This window comes from Oxyura jamaicensis, chromosome 4, assembly GCF_011077185.1.
Source record: "Oxyura jamaicensis isolate SHBP4307 breed ruddy duck chromosome 4, BPBGC_Ojam_1.0, whole genome shotgun sequence".
NCBI classification, from domain to species: Eukaryota; Metazoa; Chordata; class Aves; order Anseriformes; family Anatidae; genus Oxyura; species Oxyura jamaicensis.
The window spans coordinates 51385759-51400596 of NC_048896.1; the positions used below are offsets into that span (position 1 = coordinate 51385759).

Sequence of the window (14838 nt, forward strand, 5' to 3'; positions counted from 1 at the left end):
TGAGGTAGGGGGGTTAGAGACCACCTCTGATCCTCAGCCTCTCTCTTGACCCTGTAGATGTGTGCCATGGCCCCATGTCAGACTCATAATCTGAGGAAATTCAGCATAAGAAACTTGATCCATGTGTTCTGATTTTGCTTGGTTGATCTGCTGGGGATATTTTTTAATCTAGGCATCATAGGAAAGAAACAGAGCTCCGTTCCAGCATACTTTCTTTCCAGTGGTAAGACCTTCATCTGAGTGTTAGGGGAAACTAACTAAAATCTTGAAGTGCTTCAGAGTCTTAAATTAAAGTTATTAACATCCCAGGTAAATCGTCTTAGTCACTCAACTAGTGGATAAAACAGGAGAGCTGGGACTACTTCCCTCTCATGTTTATGATCTAATCCTTTGCTTTTATTAAACGTACCTGAATACCAAATGAAACAGTTTGCCAGGTGTTAAAAAATGTTTCTATAACCCCAAACCAATCCTTGGTGATGTGCTGACAATTCTAAAGAAATGAAGTTTCCATTCAGTCCATAACATTTTTTTTTCAGTTCAGCTGCCAAAATACTTTAAACCCCGCAACTATTTGCACAGCCCTATAAATTAGGTTTACTAAAGGAAACAATTAGCAAGCCTGTAGCCTACAGGAATTTCAATTGGTGCTGCTGCAGTGCATTGTTTAAGTAATTAGAAAATGATTCCAACAATTGTAAGTATTTGCAAAACAAATGCGGAGCACATAGATGCTGTCCTATTAATAATGGGAGCTATAAAAAGATTGAAAAGCTAGTCGGCAGAGGAGGTCACATGCTTATTAATCTAACTGATACATCCTTTTCATTGTCAGTGAACTACAACACTAAAATAAAATACGAGTGAACAGGGAAATGTGCACTTCCACTGCTAAATTTGTGAGAAATCAAAATGTACAGATGTGTCACTCCATTTGAGCTTAAACAGGTGAGCATCTGAATAAAGACATGAATATAATAATTAGTGGAGTTAAGGAATATCACTGAACTAGAATTCTCTATGAAATACTGAACAGATCTATCAGATCAGCAGCAAGATGTTGTGAAACCGAAATGAGTTTCCAAATGAGTGTCTGTTTCCAAATGGAAACAGAGTCAGTCATAAATGTTGATCTTAGGAAAACTAATTTAACGGGAAAAGTCAGCAGAGGTGCTCAAACCACAATTTAATACACTCTATAACTCTGAAATGCAATTCATCTACTTAAGCCTGTAACACTTCCAAGTAATAATTTAAATTGCAGCCTTAAAAAATAATAATAAAAAAAATCTGCACCTCAGATTTAGCTATTAAGCTTTAGAGATGGGCCAGCAGCCAGATGTTTATAAACTCTTTTCAGGTTACAATTTAGTTACGGTTACAGGGTTAGACAATGTACTCTCATTTAGTCCTTCAACTGACTAGCTTAACCATTATTTGTCACTACACTAGGCATATGCACCCTGCTGGCTGCTACTGTCCAATGCCAAGTCATCTATTTCCCCGCTACTGCTTGGCTGAGGCTGCCCCATTCATCCCCTAGACAGCCTCCTTTCAGGGGAGCATTACAGGCTCAACAGACCTCTTTGTTGGAGCTCTATTTACACCACCATTTTTTGTTACTCGGATTGTGAAAGGAAACAACAGGAGATGGAGAGGAGACGGACCGCTAACACAGTAGACCAGAAGTCATCACCCTCAGTTCTTTGAAGTGATACGCACAGTAAACATGGAAACTACACCGATACGTGAAATAACCTGGTGGTCTAAGTTCGGTTCCCAAGAGACACGTGTATCTATATCTACAAAAAGCCAGCACCACAATCAGCAATAACCGGCAACCTTCCCTGTTACTTACAAAGAACCGCAGTGTAATTATTCACCCGGCTCCCATTGATTATAATGGGATTTGGCTGGATAAATCCCCATGTAACTCTTTGAAAATTTGGGAGCTTTGGGGCAGTCTGCTCAGAGGTGCAGAACCGAGCAAGCACTAAGTTGGAATGTGCTCTATTTTGAATATAGCTAAAGTGCAAAAGCAAGTGTTGAGAGCATTTGACTCAATTGCTTCTGTCTCAAAGCTATTTTTTGAGACAGAAATTCACCTCCCTGCAGCTGGAAAGCACAAAGACCGTGTGCCTCCCAGACACAGGCACCAGCCCAGTGGCTCACTCGTGCCCAGTAAAACACCAGAGCACGAGAAGAACTTTGAAGACTCGTTTAATTCCTTTTGACCAGCAAGGCTCAAGCACACACGCAACTGCTCTGGGGTATGGATGTCTGCGTGTGATCCAGGACATAAAATGTATGGCAGCAGTCTGTAGGCCCTGCAGTGAATTCAGTTGCAGGTTTTAGCTCCAGAAGCTGCTTTGCATACACACCATGCTGCTCAGCAGCTGCCTCTCCATACGCCATGGGCCCACCTGCTCCCTGCCGGTGCTGCAAGGGCTTTTGCAGTCTCACCACTTTGCTCTGGTGATCCATCCCACTGACCTTAGTGGGAGTAGCACTCTGCATTTCAGTGAGCTTTAGCAAGACCAAGGCTTTAGATGCCAAAGTGAAAGTCACAATACGTAGAACTGCAAGCTGAGCAGGCATAAAGGGCTTGACTTCAGTGAACTCTGCTCCATTCACAGACAGAGTTCCTACCCCGTACAGGGACTCCACCAAGGATATATGAACATCACTCATTTCTTGCTGCACTCTTACTGGAACACAGCAGTTATCCCCCTGTCACATTATCATATTTTCTTAGCAGAAGCATCTTGTCTCCCAGCTTCATCTCCAGCCCTCAGCTACCCTACCTCTTTCTGAGCTTCCCTGAAAGGCAGCTCCACACTACTTAGGTTGCCAGATTTAAAATTTCTAAGTATATGGCACTCTGCTCCCACTGGCCACAGTGTCCATCAGCCTTCCTAGATCCTTCCCTCTCTCTGTTACTGTCCTCCGAAGCAGCGATGCCTTAGACAAGATAAACACCACCAGAGGAAAAAGTAACACTGTTTTCTCTGTAATAATTATTTCCCACTTCTACAGTAGGACCAATGCTAGATACCACTGCCGCGTATCACTGCTGCGACAGTTCCACATGTTGCCTTTACCACAACTGCACTGCAAGTCTTTCAAAACTTTTTATTGTTCCCCATATTCTGGAGTCCTGGGATTACAAAGGTCTCACTGCTTTCATTTTGTGAAATGCACATTTTTAGCCTTTTTTTTAGAGAAAAAAAAAATGAAAAAGAGAAACCTAATTGCTAAAAAATTTAAAGAGACTAAGAAAAAAATTAATGTTATTGTTGAAATTTCCTTTTCATAAATGAGTCACATCACTGAGAGAAGTAGGGGATCAGCTCTTGAATTTTCATTATTTGAAGTAAAGATGTTTACTGCACTAACTTTTGCAGATATGAGGAAAAACACATTTTCATGTCTTGCTTTACAGCAGATTAACTTACTATTTCTCCCGTCTGCTGTGCTTTGCTGATTTTTAAGAGCACCTCCTTCACAATATAAAAATTTTCCTCTTTTATATGACAGTATCCAGAGGCTGGACATAAAATAGACAATCAACAGAGCACAGCATGTGCATGCATATTTCAGTGCATAGAAATTTGCACTTTTAATTTTAATCAGTACAAATGACAATTAAAAGCAATAGCCTTTCAACTTCTGCAAGATCACTTTGTTGCATTTTACAGGGTATTTAGAAATACAAAATTTTACTGCCTGTATAGGGGAACAATTTCAGTGATTCAAGCTTCTAGTGAAACCAGCTGATGTCCATCTTGCTTTATTCTTTGATCATAAATGTTTCCAATATTTTTATGTTATTTTACTTTCTTGCTAAATTGCGTGCATCATCAGATATAAAAAAGTACACTAGTTACTATTATTTTCCTAATGGTTTTTCCTTTCCAGTACAGCATTGTATTGTAGTTATCACATTGAGAATTTGCCAAAGTTATCTGACAGACCTGCTCTGGAGCTTCAGCAGTTCTGACATTCCCACAAAAGTTAAAAGAAAAAAAAAAAAAAAATCCATTATTTTTTGGTTCCCAAGAGTCCCAGAATCCAGCCTAGTCAGCCAGAAAGAGTTGTTTCCTTCTAAGGCCAAAGCAAGTCTTTTAAGCATATCAAGTTTATGAAAACACAGCCGAATCCAGTAAAGCAGTCTTTAGGGGGGGACTCAAAGAATAAAATTTAAAGAGTTCGTTGTGTTCTGTTGAATGGTATGATAAAGCTAACAACCAACAGTACTGTCCAGTCATCAGGAGACAGATTGAAAGGCAGGGCCCCAAATGTTAATTGGACATGTCACATAAATTGCTATGATTCAGTTTACGTTATCTTACACAGCTGCTTGGCTTTGATTAGATTTCTGTCAGGCACTCTGAGCCTCTTTGCTGATAAATGTTATAAAGGAATAGTATGTGAATATTGAACACGGGCACTATTAGTTCCTGCAGAAACATTCTTCTGTTATATACTCTTATTTCTGGCTGCTTAGCCCCACTTGTTAAATCAAAGAAGAAAGAAGGGGAAAAAGTAGGATGAAAATATATACACATTTTCCTTTGAATGTTTCTGCTTTGTCAGAGATAAATGCTGTTTAGACTTCTAACTTCTGCAAAAAGAGATGTCGCTGTTGCATTTTAAAGAGCACTTAGAAATGCAAAGCTATTACCTTTATAACGGAACAATTTTTAGTGACTTAGGTTGACTGTGAAGGTTTCAATGCATATTCTGGGTTAAATGGCCAGTATGGAAACTATACAAGGAAATTGCATCCTATTATGATATGCAACTCACTGTATTTACATACATAAAATTGTTATATATATATATATATATATATGTACTTATAGGGAAATCAGATACCACCACCTTCTCCAGATAAGGCTTTTCCCTCCCACCAGTGGCTGATACTACTTTTATTATTGTAGCACTTACTCACATACTAGGGGGTGCACAGCTCTGCAACGTACTGAGAAGTTTGTGGCAAATATTGCACAGGTCTCACTGGCAGGATTCAGTTTGGGTATCAATCAGCACTTGCCCCTGGGGTCAAAATCCTAAAGAAGGAATGAAGTGAAAACAATGAGGGCACACTTAGAGACATGAGTTTTAAACGGAGTAAAGTGACTACGTAAGGTCAGAGTCATCAGTATATTGACACTTAGCCCATCCAATATGGCAACACAAGGAGACAAACGCACAATTTTGGTTATACTTTATCCTCCAGCAGGGGTGGTAGCCAGCTGTCAGGGACCGATATGTTAAGCTGCCATACCTGCAAGCTCAAAACCAATCTGCTTTGTACAGGTACAGAGCTGGGCCACTGTTGGGTGTCTTCAAGGGATGCCCCATGACCAGACTCAGCCTGATGCTTCCCTTCACATCAGGGCTGATGTATAGACTAGCTACTCATATTTCTCTCCCCATACAACATAGCCATCCTAAAAAACTTCCTGCCACATCACACAAAAAGTGAAGAACCATGTGCAAGCACCCTGAAACCTTGCAGCTTAGAAGAGAAACAACACTTCACAGCGATTTTGGGACTTGCACAGGTCCATCTCTGTAGGATCCTTGATACCAGACTCAGGAAGGGCCAGGAGACCACAGAAGACCTCCATTTTGGAGTCTCTTGTTTCAGAAAATAATCTAGTACCACCAAACAGCTATACAGTTACTCACATCAACAGCTCAAAAATTTTATTATAAACTTTAAAAAACTGTATTTTAAAAATACACCTGGCACAACAAGTCTGGATGGGAGAGAGATCTTTTTCAGTCCTCACTGCCAAACACACACCAGCCATGTTTGTGACCACAACCAAGGACTGGTAGCTGCCACTGAGGAGATACCAACCTAAAGTACTATTAAAAAAACTTGCCAAAACCCTGGTGCTTGGACTTTTGATGGGGCAAGCGTAGGGGAGAAAAATATGCCTACACATATTTTGTTGCATCTATCCCTCTCCCACTTCATTTTTCCTAAGCAGCTCCCATTCCCTGCTCAGTCCGCCACAGCTTTGGAAGGCTTCATACAGCCAGACACATGGGGAGGTCTGATAGGAAGAACAATAAAAGACACATTCTCTTATTTAAAGGTCATCTAATTGGAGATGACCCACAGCAGTGGTCTAGATTGCACACACACAGCTGAGGGTGAGGGTGGACAAAGCAGGGTGCCCCCTTGTCTCCAGGGCCATCAGCTCCCTGGGTGAGAGGGCAGGAAGGAGGCAAATCCTTGTCCTGTCCAGACCTTGGCCAGGGAAGGTGCCTCTTCTGACCAGCAGCTTTGCCCAGCCATCCAAGACCACCCCCCAGCACCTCCATCTTGGGGCTCAGCACACCTCCTGCTGTGCCACCACAAAATGGCCACTCACCAGCACGGCTGCTGAGGGGCCACAGCAACTCTCCCAGCCACAGCTGAGGGCATGGCCGCTGCCACGGCCATGGTGTGGGTGCTGGAGGCTCAGCAGCAGCAGGGCCAGGGGAAGGAGGAGGAGGAGGAGAGAAGAGGTGGCTGGAGAGGGGCTAGTGCTGGTGTGAGGGGCTGTGGTGAGGAGTGGCTGGCAGCAGCCATGTGTGTACATACACAGACTATACAGATACAGGTGGGTGAGAGGTGCTGTTGGTGTGAGCTGTGTGACAAGTAGCTACCTCTTCAGCCCTGACACCTTTCAGGCTGTGAGGGCACACAGGCCTTGGGGGACACCCAGGCACTGACTGCATCTCCACAGGAAGGGAGAAGGGCAAACCCAAGATCTCCACACACTGCTGCTTGCCTCCTGGCCCAAGGCACCTCACACCGCCAAACAGGAAAGGAGGCAGCCATCAGAGGGGACCTACGTGGTACTGAGCCAAGCAAGGGAGACTGTTCTGATGGCACACATTTGGTAATGGACGAGGTTGGGAAAACCAACACAGAAAGGCAAGATCCTCTGCGCTTCCAGGAACTTGGAAGAACAAGGGGGAAAAAGAAAGTCCATCCATCTATTCTTTGTATGTTTTGTGTGTTTGTTATCACAGTGTGTCCCAAAACCTTGAAGCTGTTTGCAAGCACTAAGTTCAGAAAACATTACATCAAACATCATAGAGCCAGATGTGAGGCATTAAAAAGGTTGTAATAATTTACCCTATAATAACGAACTGGATTCTCTGTCCTCCCTGTCCTTTTAGTTGCTATCTGGGCCAAAAAATTTTAGCTGTCCGTTTCCTCGGGGCCAAATAAAACTTTCAGCTGTCTGCACACCAAAACAGGGCTTCACTGAACTCTCCCAGCTGCCATCACCCACCATAGGCTCCCTTGCCATGCAGCCACTCCCATGGCACGTGCCCAGCCTTCACAGACGGGTTAATTGTACACTCAGCATCGCTCCGTGTTCAGTGCTCCATGACGCTGTGTAGCGTTTGCCTGTATCCATAATACTCCATGGCCACCATCAAAATATTACACTGTGCTTCCTCACATACATTGTTTTGTTCTTTGTTCTCCCAACGCCCGCCTGTGCCATAAACCACAGAACCCAGCATCTCATGGCACTTTCCTTACTCCCTCCTGTCCAGTCCTTCACCCTATGGACCTTCCTAGTCACTCTGCTGTGACAAGTCTTCACCTGCTGCTCTGGTGTTTCCCTTACTCAGCACATTCTCACTCGTAATACAGGCAGCCCTCAACACCAAGCCATTGACACCTGCATAGGGTAGGATGAGAGTGATCAGAGGTTAAAAAGGGACGTCTGGAATGCAAGGATTGGCTTGGCAGTGCATTATCCAAAATGAATTAAAAACTTTTTGTACTTTGTAATTTTGTTTTCAAGTTTTAGTTGCTACCATATACAAATTCTAACACAGATAAGCTGATACTTGAAGTGCCATTATCAGCATGTTTTGGAAAAATATACCAGTATTTTGTGGATGTTCTTCCACTTTAAGAAATTGGAAAGAAGTGTGCTAATACAGTATGATGAAATAATGGCAAATGGTCTGCTATCTTTTAAATAAATAAATAAAACTAATTTTAAGTCCCAGTATCCTTCCTCTTAAGTGCACCACAGCTCACTACCAAGTTAAGTGTTAATGTGAGCAGTGTTGGGAAAAGCAAGATATGAAACATCCTAAGCGTATCTCCAATTTTATTACACAGTGACAGCAGGAATCAGATTTGATTAGCAAGATATGGATACTTTTTCAGGGTCTCGGCTACTTGTTAGCTAGTAAACGAATAAATAACACAGTGTAAATTGCAATTCATTTCTAGTCCTATCTATGTAATGTAATTGTTACAGTTTAATTCACCTATAATAAGATTAGAGTTTGCAGATACATGGTCCAGTACACTTACTTATAAAGGTGCACTAGCATACATATGAACTCCACAACAAGTCTCAGTTTCACAGTATCTGCTGACTAAGACTAGAATGTCAGAGCCTTTACTTGACTCTACAAAAGTATAATGAAGACTTCTTTTGCTCCCCCCCAGTTTGCTTTATTCCCTCAATTTGATCCTCATGCCCTTCAAAGATAAGAGATCAGGAGTCACTCGCCTCATATAGGCTCTCTTACATAAAGAGCAGGAGCTGAGGAAGCATAGTAGTAGCTAGCCATCTAGATATGCTTGAAATTTCTACTAGGTTCAGCTATATCCTTTGGTGCTTAAATAGTTCTAAAAATTTACATTTCTCTTCTCCATGTGAATGGAGAGCTGGATTCCCAGTTTCTACTTCTGACTGGTAGAAAGTGCCACACACTTACATAAGGCAGATTGTGAAAATGTAGCATATCCCACAGCACTCAGAGCACCATGTAAATACACATTCCCCATAGTGCTAAGATGTATATGGCAAAAAAGCATGGAGTGTCATCTCGATACATCAAGTTATATTAACAACAACAGACATTTCAGCCATAAAAAAAAAAAAAAGCAAACATTTTTGTAAATGGAAAAAATATATATCCCTTGCTAATTCTGTTGCAGTGACAGCCCATGTGTGTTGGTTAAGAAAGAGAATTAACAGCCACAGTAGGCCTGGAGGGGGTGGTGAAGTCTCCATCCACGGAGATACTCCTAGCTGAACTGTATTTGGCCTTGAGCAACCTGGTGTCACTCGCTACATTTGGCACTGGAGGTCAGACCAGGTAGCTGTCCAGGTCCCTTTTGACTGAAGTTATGGAATAGACGTAGGTCCATGCATCACGTCCTCATCCCTGTTGGTCTGTCAGCTTGAAGAGATTAATTATCTGCCCCCATTTTACATTGCAGCAACTGAAATGGCATAACCATCATCCTCAGCACAGCAGCAGGTTTCAGAGCAGCTTTAGGGAGAGGGATGGGGGAACTTGCAGCCCCCTGGCCTGTGCATCCAAGTGCGGCAGCTGCCAGGACAGAAGGGGTTAAAATGAGGAAACCCATCTGGGTGTTGTTCACCGTGAAGTTATAATATTTGTTTTGAACGTCTTTCAGGAAAATGATTTATTAGCAACAGAAGAACAATGGAAATCAGTTGATTTACTTACCACTTGCAAACGCTCTATTAGATGAATTGCACATTTACAGCAACACCAGGAGCCTTTGTGTTCACAGAATTACAGTTAATAAAGAATTTTCTTTTGGAAAAGAATTTACGGGAACTGTTCGTTCTGTCAGTTTAATCAGAACCTCAAAGTAATACAGAACAGCTTTATAGCTGTCGTAGCACAACGTTTCCCTTTAGGTACAACAAACATACTGCTTCATCCCCTTGCAGGTCCCATACCAAGAAACGCTCCCTTAACCACCGTCTTAATGCCTGCTCGGGGGGGGAGGTGTGAAAGAGCAGGACGAGCACATTATATCCCCGTCCCCCGATTCCCTCCCCGCAGGACACACGTCCCTCCGGCTCGGGAGCGGTGCTGAGCGCGCAGGGCTGTGCCCGGCGCCGTGCCCGTCAGGGGGCGCCCCAGGAGCGGCCGAGGGAGGGAGGCAGGGAGGACAGGGTGCAGGGCACCGTCGAGCTGCTTCGGGGTGCTTAACGTGAGCAGCCCGTCGGCAAAGATGTGTTGCTTCTGTTTTGTGAGTTACAGACAGGCGCTGTGCGCGCATGTGGCTTAACAATAAATAAATAAATCAGAACCACCACACACGAGCGCTGTGTACGCATAGCTCTAGAAGCCAGGAGGTGCTGTTGAGTCCTGGAAAGTAGGCCTAGAAAGCCCCAGGTCAGAGGAAAACTAACGTCCAGGTGAATTTGAGTCAAGCTCAGACGGAGATCAGTATCCTCGCTATACGGACGCAAGGCTCAGGGATGCAGCCTCACTCAGCTTTAGTTACGAAAGATGTTGATTTGTAGCTCTAAGGCAATCCCCTCCTTCTTTATGGCTTCAGGGAAACCCTCATTAACCCTAGAAGGAAGATAAATAGCAGTTACAATCCTCACTTTATAGGGAAGGAAGCTGAAACGGGGGTTTAAGCCCTCTTCTGAGTTTGCATTTAGCTTGGGCTGGAAGATTTCAAATCTGAGATTATAAAATGTCAGCTGAAAATTCGTAGGAACTATGATTATTCTTTTTTTCTGGTTATATTCATATTCTAAGTTGACAGAGAAAAAAGACAAGAGACAGCTCTTGCCCATTGATTTTATGTCGGCCCATTAATTTAATCTACATTTCCTTTTCAGGATAACAGCTCCAGTTACCGAGACCAACTGTTCTCATCTAGCTTGTTACCTTACCTCTTCATGCATAAGAACACTAACATTTCCCTTACAAAGTATCTCTCATACAAAGCCTTACAAAACAATTAAAAAACTTCTTAAAATTATGATTACTTTTTAAATAATAGCGTGCATATTTTCTCTTCCGTTTGCAACATCGGAAGATGCATGCAAAGTACCGTGGCCACAAATCAATGCACAGGGAGATAGTTCTTGTTCTCATTGCAACCTTGATTGTGGCCCAGATTTTACTTGTTCAGTGGAAGCAAAGACACTGTCAATCATACAATGCAATTAGCTTGTCAGAAAGACAGCTGTTTTGCAGCTGCATTGCTTTATGGCATCTATTTTTTCTCAGTTTGGAGGCATGACTTACTCTTAAGGGTCTGCATCTAGCAAAACAACTGAGCCTCTATGGGAAGCAGTAAGCCACGATCCCCGGTCAGGTGGAGAACAGCTTCTATACAGTTGTACAAAACAACTTGTATTTTACTGCCTGTATGTGCATTCTGATGCTATGGTCAGTCTTTAGAAGGTTAAAGCTTTTAAAGAAAAAACTTTCAGTTTTCAATCAGCTGTCTAATAGTGAACCAGGTAGAAAAACAAAGTCACTACCCTTATCTGGCTGATAGTAATGCCACAGAAGTTTTACCGTGAGAATCCGAGGCCCCTATTCATCAAGTTATTCATACACGTAACATAAATTAGAAAGTTAGTCTCATGGTTGAGGTGCTAAAACCAGAGCTTATGGTGCTTCAGCTCACTTCCTTTCCCTGCAAACCTGAGAAAGCCAGAGTGACATGGTTTCCACCCCTGAGCTCCCTGCTCAATAGCTGAAACAAGTTAGGCACCTCAAAAAGGGCCAGTCATTGGAAAGTGATGTGGGTTTTAAGTAAGCATTAAAAGCATAAAGCAACTGCATAAATGGGGAGTGCACAGATATTTGAGACAGGCAGAATTTTAAGCATGCAAGCAGTTTCTCAGCGTTTTCCCCCATCATAAACTGATGAGCACCCTAAGCCATCTGTAGGCTGATATTTCTTTTTTCCTGCTAAGAACTTCAGATGCAGTGACATTGATAACTGTCTTGATCAGTTCTTGATCCCCTGGCAATTGCTCCTCAGACGCCGCAGGATTTTTAAGATTAGTAGGTTCAAACGCACATGCTTCTGACAGGTCTGTTAAACACAGAAGAATGAAGCCCTGGTACAATTTACAGAAACAGCTTTAGGAAGGGATATAAAAACAGCCTGGTATATGACAGTTTTACTGTTAGTGGAGTTTCACAGTGGCATAAAATTCTAACGGTGAGGTTGTGAAACAGACTCTCCAGCTGCACTTTACAAAGTTAGGAATAGGGGTGAAATGTTAATCATTTTAGGTTCATATCACTAACTCTACAAGAGCGCGCACACACTCCTAACCCTGAGCACATACAGTTCAAGCATGTGCAATATGACTTCACTTTGATATTCTCTTTAATTTCTCTTCTAGACCAGCTTTGCTGTATCATTCAACCATTTTATGTTCATGTTAGCATCTCAGGCAAATGCAGTTTAGAGCTTCTCATGTGTTTCTTTCCTTCCAGTTTTGACTTATTGACTTTAGCAGGCATTTAGAATAAAGAGCAGAATACAGAAGTGACTGCAGTCACGCAGACAGTCCGTGTCGTTGTCTTCCATGAGACCGGCACCACGTCGGTGCCACAACACGCCCGCAGTCTAAATGTGCATGCAGTGATGAGCAGCCAGGAAGGTCCCTGTCTGCCCGTGCGAGTCTAAGCAGGATGCACTCTGCATTACTTTTCCATTACCTTCCACAGCAGTACTTTCAAGTTAGTTAATACGTACTGTGTCCACTTAGCTGTGACAAAAACACCAGTAGCCTGTGCTTGCCTGTCCTATTACGTGCCTAACTTACTCTTCAGCAACTGAAGCTTCATTCCCAACCACTAGCTCATGGGAGCAGGCAGAACTAAGAAGTGACATAACACTTACACGAGAAAATAAATAAATTAATATACTTTTAAGTGCAGTTAGTCTAACTTAGGAATGCTCCGGTACAACCGCAAGCATTGCAATGCTTCAGTAAGACCTGTGATGGTTTTTGTGTTTTTGCAGTGCGTTTGAGAATAAACAAAGCTGAACATCTGCAACAGAAACACATCGGGACTTGAGCTTTAAGTGTAGAGCTGTGTGACAGCAGTGAGGCCTCCTTCAGTAAAAGAGGAAGTGAAGCAGAGCCTCTTACAGTAAAAAATAGTGGCATCAGAAGCTGAAGTTAATTTTGGACTGAATTTTGGCAGTTCTGCTTCACGCTCTGTTGTGAGACTAATGTATTCTCACGTCTACCACCTTACCCATCTATCCATGAATTTATTTTGTAAGAGAATGCTACTCATAGTGGGTCTCTGCCAGGAGGTATTTAACTGAACTTACACCACTTAAGTTACCCAGAGAGTGTTTTTCACATAAGCAGTCTTCAGTTATAGCTGCCCTCATGTTTCATATCTAGATACATCTGTGTCATTTTCGAACACACCATCGATCCCATTGCATTAGTTTGCTTTCTCTAAAAGCATGTCAGTCAGCAGTGTTAAAATTATGGATTTTTTACCAGTGCTGTAACCGCCTAAAATCTTATCTACTGTATTTTGAAGATTAACCAAATAGAACAAATATTAAGATACAAAGTCGAATGGTTAGCAAGATCCTTGCACAAGGTAGTTGCAGAAATTAATAGTATACGCTGTTATATGAAAATATAATTATTAATAGTGAAGCCTTCTGACTTAGGAGGGGAAGCTGTAAAGGTGGTCACATTTAGTATTTAACCAACCTGGTTAATGCAGACAGGAAATTGTCCATTTGACATTAAAATAAACAACAATAACAAAAATCTACTGCCTCACTAAGTACAGGCAGGTCTAGATTTCTGCAGCACAGTTCTTCCAGGTGGCAGTTATTATGCTTACGTTCATGTGCATATCATTTTTGTTTGATTTGGTGGGAAACATTTAAATAAGTCAAAATTTGAAAAACAACCACATGCTTGCTAAAGAGAAAACAGCCCTCAACTTTTGCTTGCTTATGCGCTTCTCTTACTTGCCATCCAGCTTTTAACCACTCAGTTTATGCTTGTATAGTTCACACACAGGTTATGTACAGCATAACCAAACATTTTCCTGTGTTTGTAACAACACGCTTGCATCTTTAGGAGGAAAAAAAAAAAAAAAAAGGAAATCGGACAAAGAGGTAGAACATGTTATTTTTGATTGGGGGTGTTGATGGTGGTAAGATAAGACTCTTGTTCTCTGAGCAAAAAAAAAAAAAAAAGTGCTTTCATTTTGATTTGCTATCCAAGGACATCAACAAAACATGTAGCCAGCCTTCCATTCCATATCAAGGCTTGAAAGGCAACAACAGCTAGCAAATCTCTCTGACAAATGCTTTGAGTTAAGGATGGGTGCTTGGTCCCTGCTCCAGATACCCATGCTGATCACAGACATAGAGCTCGGACAGAATTGCACAGTTTTGGTAGTAGAAATAAAGCAAAGGATTGCAGTGATTGACTCCCTCCCTCCCCTTCAAAGTGCTTTGAAAACATGAAAAAAAGAAAAGTTTGGTTTCTTTTTAAAGGAAAAAGGAAATGAAGGCCAAGGGGAGCATAAAAACAGCCCTAAAAGGAAAGGGCATTCATTAGCTTGCTCAAAAAGAACAAAAAAATAAAAAGCAGCAACTACTTACTAGATGCAAGAGAAACAGCAACAGCCTCTAGCTTCCAAAAGAGCCTTATCCAGGCTTATCGAGAATGTAAAATGTCTCCTGATGAAAAAAGGCATGCTGGGGAAGGCTCCTATTTCAAAGAGGCAAGAGCAAAAAGTTGCAGCAAAGCAACCAAGGCTCAGCTGTGGATAATTTTGGCAAGAGGGAAGAGATTGCCCCTCACCAGATGGCTAGGTATAAAGTAACATGGGTGTAATCCTAGCAGAAAGCAGGGGGAGGGAAATAAGCAAGAGGCTTTGCTAGTAAGACTTGGCCTGGAATAAAATGTTTGTGGACCAGTTTGACAACTATGCCTGTTTTTTTTTTTCCTCCTAAAGGATAGGTGACATTTTGGGGTTAACTTCCATAAAATG

The 14838-nt window shown here is 42.2% G+C and overlaps 1 long non-coding RNA gene across 1 annotated transcript; it reads right to left on the bottom strand.

Annotated features, from left to right (window-relative positions):
* Positions 1 to 9463: 9463 nt before the first annotated feature.
* On the bottom strand, positions 9464 to 14601 carry LOC118167010. The gene is made up of 2 exons (XR_004750871.1): positions 14447 to 14601; positions 9464 to 10389 (listed from the first exon to the last, which is right to left on the bottom strand). It is a non-coding gene; the product is annotated as an uncharacterized LOC118167010 (long non-coding RNA).
* Between the last annotated feature and the right edge of the window lie 237 nt (positions 14602 to 14838).